This window comes from Sceloporus occidentalis, unplaced genomic scaffold, assembly GCF_023333645.1.
Source record: "Sceloporus occidentalis isolate IW3139 unplaced genomic scaffold, rSceOcc1.0.p SCAF_143, whole genome shotgun sequence".
NCBI classification, from domain to species: Eukaryota; Metazoa; Chordata; class Lepidosauria; order Squamata; family Phrynosomatidae; genus Sceloporus; species Sceloporus occidentalis.
Genome location: NW_028317123.1, coordinates 673,700 through 682,296, shown reverse-complemented (window position 1 = coordinate 682,296; position 8,597 = coordinate 673,700). Strand labels below are relative to the sequence as shown.

Here is an 8,597-nt window from a genome sequence, read left to right as displayed (position 1 = left end):
TTTGGCTGAAACTCTTAATTACAAGTTTATACCCCCTTCCCACAGTATAGTGCTGGTAGAGGGGGGCGTCCGTCTCCGACTGTCGGAAGAAGATGATGAAAGGGCGTTGTTCATGTCATTTTTTTCTTCGTTGAGGTGAAAGCCAAGGGCTTATCCCGATCCGCTACAGATGCAGGTGAGAACTTGCATTCTTATGACAAATCTGAAGGTCTCCATGGAAGAATGCCCCCCCCCCCGTACCAGAGGGTGGGGGGGGGGTGTCTGTTTTTGATGTGAATGCTGAGCGCGGCATTTTGCACATCAGGATGTTTTTTTCCGCTGATTGATGGAATGAGTACACTGTCAGGGCCGGGAATATCGGAATATATCAGCGCCCATCACCAAGCCCGAGACACATGTAGTGAGACGTTCCACGGAAACCTCTCTAGGCTAATGTATCAAAGGTAACAGTGTGTCTGTTCTAATGCACTGGATCACCCGTGATGTTAGGTAATGACATGTATGTATGACACGTGGAGCCGCGTCACCCCATCGTCCAGCTCTACAGGAACCACACTTAGGGCAACCATCTCGTCTATTCAGGAGACAATCTCTTGTTGGAGGCTTCGATCCGCAGCTTCTCTTTGTTGCCTAAAGTGTCTGAAACTCACTTAAATCTAAAGGTTCATTAAATTTCAACAGCACCTTGATTTTGATTTAAATGGCATTTAAGATATTTATTATAGTGGCAGGGTAAAGCTTAAAGCAGCCAATCAGCATCGAGAATCGTCGGACCGCAGAGGTGGGAAGCTGCAGCTTCTCCCCAAGGTATTTCTTTTCAACCCTTTAAAGCACACATATTAAACTTATCATAAACTTGTTTAATATGCATTCTTCTCTAATGTGGCTGCCTAGGACATTAAACTGGCCCTGTAAATACTACCCTTAAAAAATAAAATCTGTTATAATAAATGAGAAAATTATTTCAGGTATGCTTATATTGTAAAAAAAAAAAAAAAATGTTTATTTCTGTGTATTTTATCTTCACAAAGGATACATTTTATTTTATTCCACCAAATACCAAGTATACTTCCCGCCGTTTTACCCATAACCTTCCGGAATCATACAAATAAAGCGGAATAAAATGCAGGAATAATTCTAAAAATCTGGCCATTTGAACCAAAATTAGATTATAAATCACGTAAAAGATCAAATTGTGTGCGAATACAATAGAACAAAGGACTTGTTCCGGAGAGTAGTTGCAGGTGCTAAGTGCGTGGGGTATATTGTAGAGACTGCAGCTTTTCTCTGTTAAAAAGGGACAAAAGAGTAAAAGATCAAATATTATTACGATAGGAAATTGTGCGTTTGTGAAAAAGCCCACGTGGAAATACCACCTATAAAAAAAGGTGAAAGCAAACAAAAGCGAAGCGAGTGAATTCTTTCATTCAGTACGTTCACCCCATCTGTGAAAAACCTCAGTCGTATAATTTATTCAAAGGTCTAAACCAGGCGTCTCGCACAAAAACCGCCAAACAGATGCCCCACACAATGAGAAGAACCCCGACGCCGAACACATCAACGCAGAGCGAGACGGGTGGCACCTTCTCCCACCTGCTGGAAGAAGTTCCCTCCCGAGGGTTCGGCGGTGGGCCTCGCTCCTTCGCAGCTCGGATTGAAGAAAGGATCGGTCATGATGGCCTTAAAAAAAGTTACAATTTATTATTAAAAATAAGTTTTAAAAAAAAAATTTTTTTTTTATCATGGTGGAAACAGATACTTCAGCTCGTTACTAATCGTTCGTAGCTGGTTTGTTTGTTATCCGCCATTCTCTGATAGATTGTCCCTGGTGTTGATCGTTGGGTGTCGCTTCCATCCAGGGGTTTTCTGTAGGCCGTCGCCGACAGACCCCTTTTTTAGGATACAGAGAGACTCTATGCGGTTTATTCACCAACGGGAGAGTTCGCAGGAGAGTTTGTGTTTCAGGTCCTTGACCTTATTATACGTTATGAAGCTCCAACCCCAATCAGCTTCTACTGCAGGAAGAGCTTGGCCGGCCCAGGATAATGTATAGTTCAATCGGTGAGAGTTCTTCCTTTGGTAAAGATGGCAGGAGAGACTCGCTGGGCCTTAATAATGCTCTATTTATTTGGGTGAGATGGAACGATTGTAAGTCTGTCTAAACCTTACGCTTCACTATAATAACTCTTCGGCTGTCTCTCGGTCTCTCTATACTGACAGCTTCTCAAGAGACAGACCTCTCTGTAAGAGCTTCACCTTACCAATCGGTTTCCATCACCATAACTGGGAACCTCCTAAATGAGACTCTTGCAATATTAACCCTTTAATGGTCCATGGTAAAGATGTGTGTTAATCTGACCACTCATGAAAACCTTGACTTACAGATACACTTACCCGAGTCAGCCTTCATTCAAGCAGGGATATCAACCATAACAGACCGGAAGCAAAAGCACCATTTGGAAGTTTTAATATAAGATCCCAGCGGAGTAGAATAGGAAGGAGGCGGACTGCGTGACCCTGAGGATCTGCCCCGTTACCCTGCGACCATGAAATTGGGGCAAAAACCCTGAGACTCCGGCGCAAACCCTCATAGTTCCAGGTATGTCCATCTGTCTGTAAAATAAAAATTCAAGATGGCAGCTTCCGGCGGCTGCTGTGATGTTATTACCCATTATAACTTTTATTTATATGTACACAGTACATTTATTATCATTATTCAGTATTACTGTCTAGTAATGCAAGCTTGTCTGTTAACAAAACGCAGGAGATAATTACCGTACCAGCAGACAGATAATAATCCTACATTAACACCTCACGCTCCATAAAACACTACACGTCCGCGCACGTCAGTAACAAGAAATTCTCTCTATTCTACAATAATTTGGCTAACGACACTTTTCACCTGAAATTCCACATATTTGAGATGTAAAAATCTATTTCCTCAATAAGTGTAACCGTCTCCATTTCCATAAAACAAAATCTGTGACGTAACTTATGTCATAAATCAACTTCCTGTCCTCAAGTCTCTTCTCCTCCCCCCGAACCTTACAAAGGCTGCCTGAGCCAATCGGCAACGATCAGCAACTTAACAACAGGGCAGCGATAACTTAATGGGGAGCAATATTCATGTAGCTCCTAAGAACATGCCAAAAGTAGCTTTTTTCCCTCATTCTTTCACTTCTTTCACGGCAGGAAATCAGCAGAAATTTTAATTTAAATTGCAGCATTCTACCTGTTAAAAAGTAAAGGCAGAACACGGTGCTACTTTATGCCGGCTGTTGTGACAATCTCCCATCCGAATAAATGTTCAAGCACTTAATATTATAAATCAGATGTTGCTTGTATTCTTTCAGTAGCAGAACGAGGCGTTAAGTTGTAGGCTGGTAAGTAGTCTGGCACTCGGGGGGGGGTTACGTATAATTTTTCTGCTATTTTTAGAAATAACCGTCAGTTATACAAAGGCTTCGCTGTCTCTTTCATATAGAGCTTTTTTTGTGAGCGGCTAAATCCCAAATACCGTGACGCTTGTCCTTATCTCACCCAGGACTGAATTCTTACTTGGCAGGATATATTTTAATATTAGAATATATATTTAAAAGTAGAATATTTTTTTTATTTAAATTGAGTTTGGCGCATGAAGATCACCACTAAAAAATTTATATATTTTTGTAAAATGTAATATTTTTATCTTCTCTGGATATTCTTTCTATCTGTTGCGTTACTGATAATAGGGGGTACTTTCTTCATACATAGTTATTTTATAATAAAATATGCATAAACGTGGAGGTGGCCATTGTAGGTAGTCATGTGATATTTAGAGATGGCCCCCAGACACAGATCTCACCAGGAGTATTGCTTTATGGCAGATGTAGTTAAGCTACATTAGATATTCAATAAGTGTAACCGTCTCCATTTCCATAAAACAAAATCTGTGACGTAACTTATGTCATAAATCAACTTCCTGTCCTGAAGTCCCTCCTCCTCCTCCTCCCGAACCTTACAAAGGCTGCCTGAGTCAATCGGCAACGATCAGCAACTTAACAACAGGGCAGCGATAACCTGCATTAACAGGCACAATAGAGAGAGATCCTCTAATCTTCCCTGAGTTAATAAAAGGAGACTTGGACTTAGAACTTAGATCCATGGCGGCTGTGTTAGGCATAGACCAGTCTGTGAACCCGTTGCTTTCCGAATTTGTATGTTACGGGCTATCGAATTCATTCTACATCATGAATACTTTTTGTTTATTATAACTTCAGGGTACAGCCATGGGCACCAAGTTTGCGCCAATCAATAATAATCCGTTCAACCCAAACGTGGAGCTCTGCCATAGATATATTGATGATGTTTTGGTTATTTGGGATGGGGATGCCAATTTGTTTTATCGGGTTCGCTAGGTATTCAAACATAACTGTTTTTTTAGATCTCATTTTTTAAGCCAACTGATGGCAATGGGTTCATAGAGCAGCTGCCATCACTCACAATGGTCTCCAAAAGCCAGTTTACTAGAATTAGATGGCGCTGCTCAGACATAGGAGACTATAGGAAAAAGGCCAATATCATTAAGAATAAACTGGTGGGAAAAAAGTTTGAAGGCGCTTAATTACATACGGTTATTAAGCCAAAGGAAGGTAACGATAGGAACTCCTTGACGATGGATGAACAGGGAGCGAGTTTGGAGGGGAATAGAAATGGTCTTACGTTTTTATAACGTAATTTTATACTCAAGCCTTTTTAGGTAAAGAGAATGCTGGGGAAATGTTGGCCAATATTATTATAAAAAATGAGATCTTAAGGAAGTCCCTTCTGAAAAGACCACAGGTTATTTTTTAATAGAAATTTGAAAAATATACTGGCTACAAGTGCAATTAGGATTGGGTTTTTTTTGTTTGTTTTTTTAGAATTTTTGCACAGAAATAACATGCGATTCCAAAAAAATGTCCAGTGTGGGTGCGGTGGCCAATATGTAGCAAGAACCACATGTTTTTAAAGAACATTGTTACAGTATAAGAACAAAGTCCAAACACACACTACCACACACACACATCCAAAACAAAACATTATAACAAAAATGACCAAATCTTCTTTCACGTATTTATTACATCATATAAACCCACCAGGGTTTTCATCACCAGTATTAGATCACATGCCAACATCCATAATGACATATATTATTATAATTATTATTATTATTATTATTATTCATAGCTGCATTCACTGGAAAAATATGCAATTTATATGGCTTTAAATCTTACAGGGAAATAAGATAATGTATTTATAGCTCTGTAGGCTTTGCAGAGCCATTATCTGGAGCTCCGGTTGGCCTCGTTTTCACCCTCTTACACCCCAACGTCTCCCCTTTCTTGGACAAGACATAACGGGCAAAAAATATTAATTTACATTTTGTTAAAAAAATATGAATTAAAATGCCCTTTTCTTATGTGTGATCAGATTCTGTACCCCAGCTAAATAGACGTAGTGCATATACCTCCCAACATGCCCGATAACCAAACACTTTGGACTTAGGCGTTGTGGTTAGAGGTGTAGCTGGGAATATATTGGACTTCCATACCCAGTAATGACTGGACGAGTCCTTTAGGACAAAATTAATTTATAAATCTAGTGTACTTTATGAACATTTGTTCCCACCATCGGAAAACAATTTGTTGATATTTTACGTGCTCCATTCCGAGCACCTAGAAAGAAAGTTAAAGCACAAAGCATTAACACCCTGAATCCTTAGGCCAGCAGGGCCTGGTATTTCCTGAGGATAAGATCATAAGATGACAGAGAAGTTAAAAACGCGCTTAATTTGAGATGATCACAATGGTTCGAGGACAATTACTAACCCTCATCATCATGCCTGGGAACTCTACGAGTTTGACCCGGAGTCTCCGGTTGAAGCTTTGCTTCTCCAGGTCTCCGGGTCACTTTCTTCTTTCTCTTGGTAGGTGCGAGGAAGAACTCCAGGTGGTTTACCGTGAGACGTTCCTAGGCATGCTTATTAAAATACAACATGGTTAAAACAGAAACAGCAAGGTAAAGTTCCCCTCCTATCTATGAATAATATTTGTTCGCTGTGAGACCAGCCATTTGCCATGCAAATCCTTAGGCAAGAATAACGTATGGACCCCACGTAGAATTCCCCTTTAGCGATACACCTGGGACCAGCTGGCATATAACGCCATATAGTAAGCATTTTAAAATTAGACAATATTGCATATATAATTCAAAAATTCCAAATAAAAACATAACAAATATAACATATTGACATTTCTGTTTAAAATACATTGATTTTTTTTATGTTTCATTAAAGTGGAAGCTCAAAAGTTGCCAAGCTTTATAGAACGTACAAAATGTACATATGACTATGGAAATTTTATGGGTGCTTGAGCATGTTTCTTAAATTAGCCCTTGGGGATCACGATCCAGAATTGGTGGTCCTAATAGTGGTCCTTTGAGAACTTCTTTAAGAACCATGGTGCTTCAGGACTGATGCCAAGAAACTTTGCTCATCAACGGGCATGGCAACGGGTTAAAACGCACAGAATTCCAGCTGTTTCCTTTTCTTTCAATAAAAAAATATTACTTTTATTAGTTAAAATATTACAAATGGCAACTGTTGTATGTTTAGTATAAAACAAAGGTTTAACGTGACTAATGAGTGGTCACTCTGGGCTGATACATATTTGTAACATAATTAGAGATCAGTTTTTTTGTGAAGCTTCGGTGTTCTTTGACCTTGGAATGGTCAGGTGTCTTAGAAGACAATAGGATCATTAATAGCCCTGTGGTGACAATAGCTAATTATTAGCCGTCGCTGGAAGCTCAAGCAAATCTCTGATATAATAAAGCATTATTATCGATGAGTAGACAGAATGGAGTCCTCGTGTGCTCACTCCATTCAATAAAAGAAACTTCTCGCTGATTCGGGAAAGTTCCAGAACTTCAGAGCCCCCCCCGGAATTTAGAAGATTTTTTTCATACGCGAGTATACGAGGTATTCAGAAGATGGAAACGTAATATCTAAAGCAAAATAGAGGTTTAAAAAAAGTCTTTTGGTGAAAGGGAGGTTTTAGAAATGCAATGTAGAAAAGAATTAAGCAAAACAGACAGGTAGAGCCTTAAAGTTGGTCCATACAACCTAGAGGAATTTAGAGATTATGAATACATCAACAATAACTAAACCCTAACATAACCACCCCATAAATACCTAAATATAGTTTATATGCCTTTTTTATTGTTCTTCTTTGCTTATTGTTTCTTCATTTGTTTCTTTGTCTTGCATTTTCAGACTTATAGCTCACCGTTCCAGAAGATAAAAAGGTGTGACGTAAAAGGAGCTGCATAGAGAAAATTGATCGTAAAATGCGGTGTCGCGTTCTTGGCGTTGAGTGTCCTCAAAACCCCTACGACTTGTTAAGAAGTGCCTGGAGGTAACGAGAAACCACATCAGCCGAATCCCACGGGACTACGCGGGCCTGGAAAGATCCTTTCTGCTTCTCTTCCATCTTCCGGATCAGCTGGTGCATGGGGTAATTCTTTCGAGGGAAGGCGACATCTGTGGAAGTGAATATAACAGACGGGCAGAAATCATTCGCTCCATCTCCAACGTACAAAATGTTCTCGAACGTCACTCCGCCTTGGGACCTTTCGGCGAGGTATTCTGTCAACACCTTCCTCTTGCACATGTTGGCAGGACATTGAGGACAATTATGAGAGTGATAGGGTCCTAGGTTCAGGTGTCCGTTTTCGGTATTCGTAGGGTTGCTAATCACTCGACGGAAGAGAGAATAATAGCCGTTACTTCTCAAGGAGCTCTCGATGCCAAAGACATTGGCATCGGAAACCAGAATAATCTCAAATCGATCTTGATTCTTGAGCAGGAACCGAAACAAGTCGGCCATTCCAGGCGAGAGTGGAATTTTCTCATAGACCGTTTTAATGTCCACCAACCTCACTCCCTTTTCCGCCATGTACTGAAACACCCTCTGCATGTACTGGTTATAAAAACCGTCTTGGAAGGTCTGACGGAGCCATTCCGGAAGTTCCTTCCCTGGAGCCACCTGAATCACGGAGTCATCGCTATTCTCATTAATGATCGTTTCGTCAAAGTCAAAAATCAGGAGGTACTTCGGCTTGCTCGCCATCTTTAGCACCTGCCGGGCAGAGAAAGAATGGTGAATGCCTTCGTAAGCGAGCGATACAGAGAATCAACAGTTATTGTGACACTGTCATGGCAACAAAGGTTTGTTTGAGAAGGGGAAATGTTGCTAAAAAGTACTGCGTATTTCACAATGTATCAATGTATCTGTGAGTATGGAGGACCTCTTTCTAAGATGTTCAGGTTTGCTCTTGTAGCCAACGGCTTGTGAATGAATTTACAGTGACCGTTTGTTTAGCACATAGCGGGTCATGTATTACTTTTTTCTAGACGGAGTCGTCTTACCGGCCTCACAGGAATACACAACGGTTGAGGGGAGACTTGACCCTTTGCTCATATCTAACCGTTAGGTCTTGATCTGTGTTGCCATAGTTAATGATGCTGGCATATCCTGTCTCCTGTAAATCATTGGCTATAAAAGGACTCCTTTCAG

General features: G+C 40.4%; 1 pseudogene; it reads right to left on the bottom strand.

Moving 5' to 3' along the window:
- Window positions 1–7,409: 7,409 nt before the first annotated feature.
- Window positions 7,410–8,150, bottom strand: LOC149280934 (phosphoethanolamine/phosphocholine phosphatase pseudogene; annotated as a pseudogene).
- Between the last annotated feature and the right edge of the window lie 447 nt (window positions 8,151–8,597).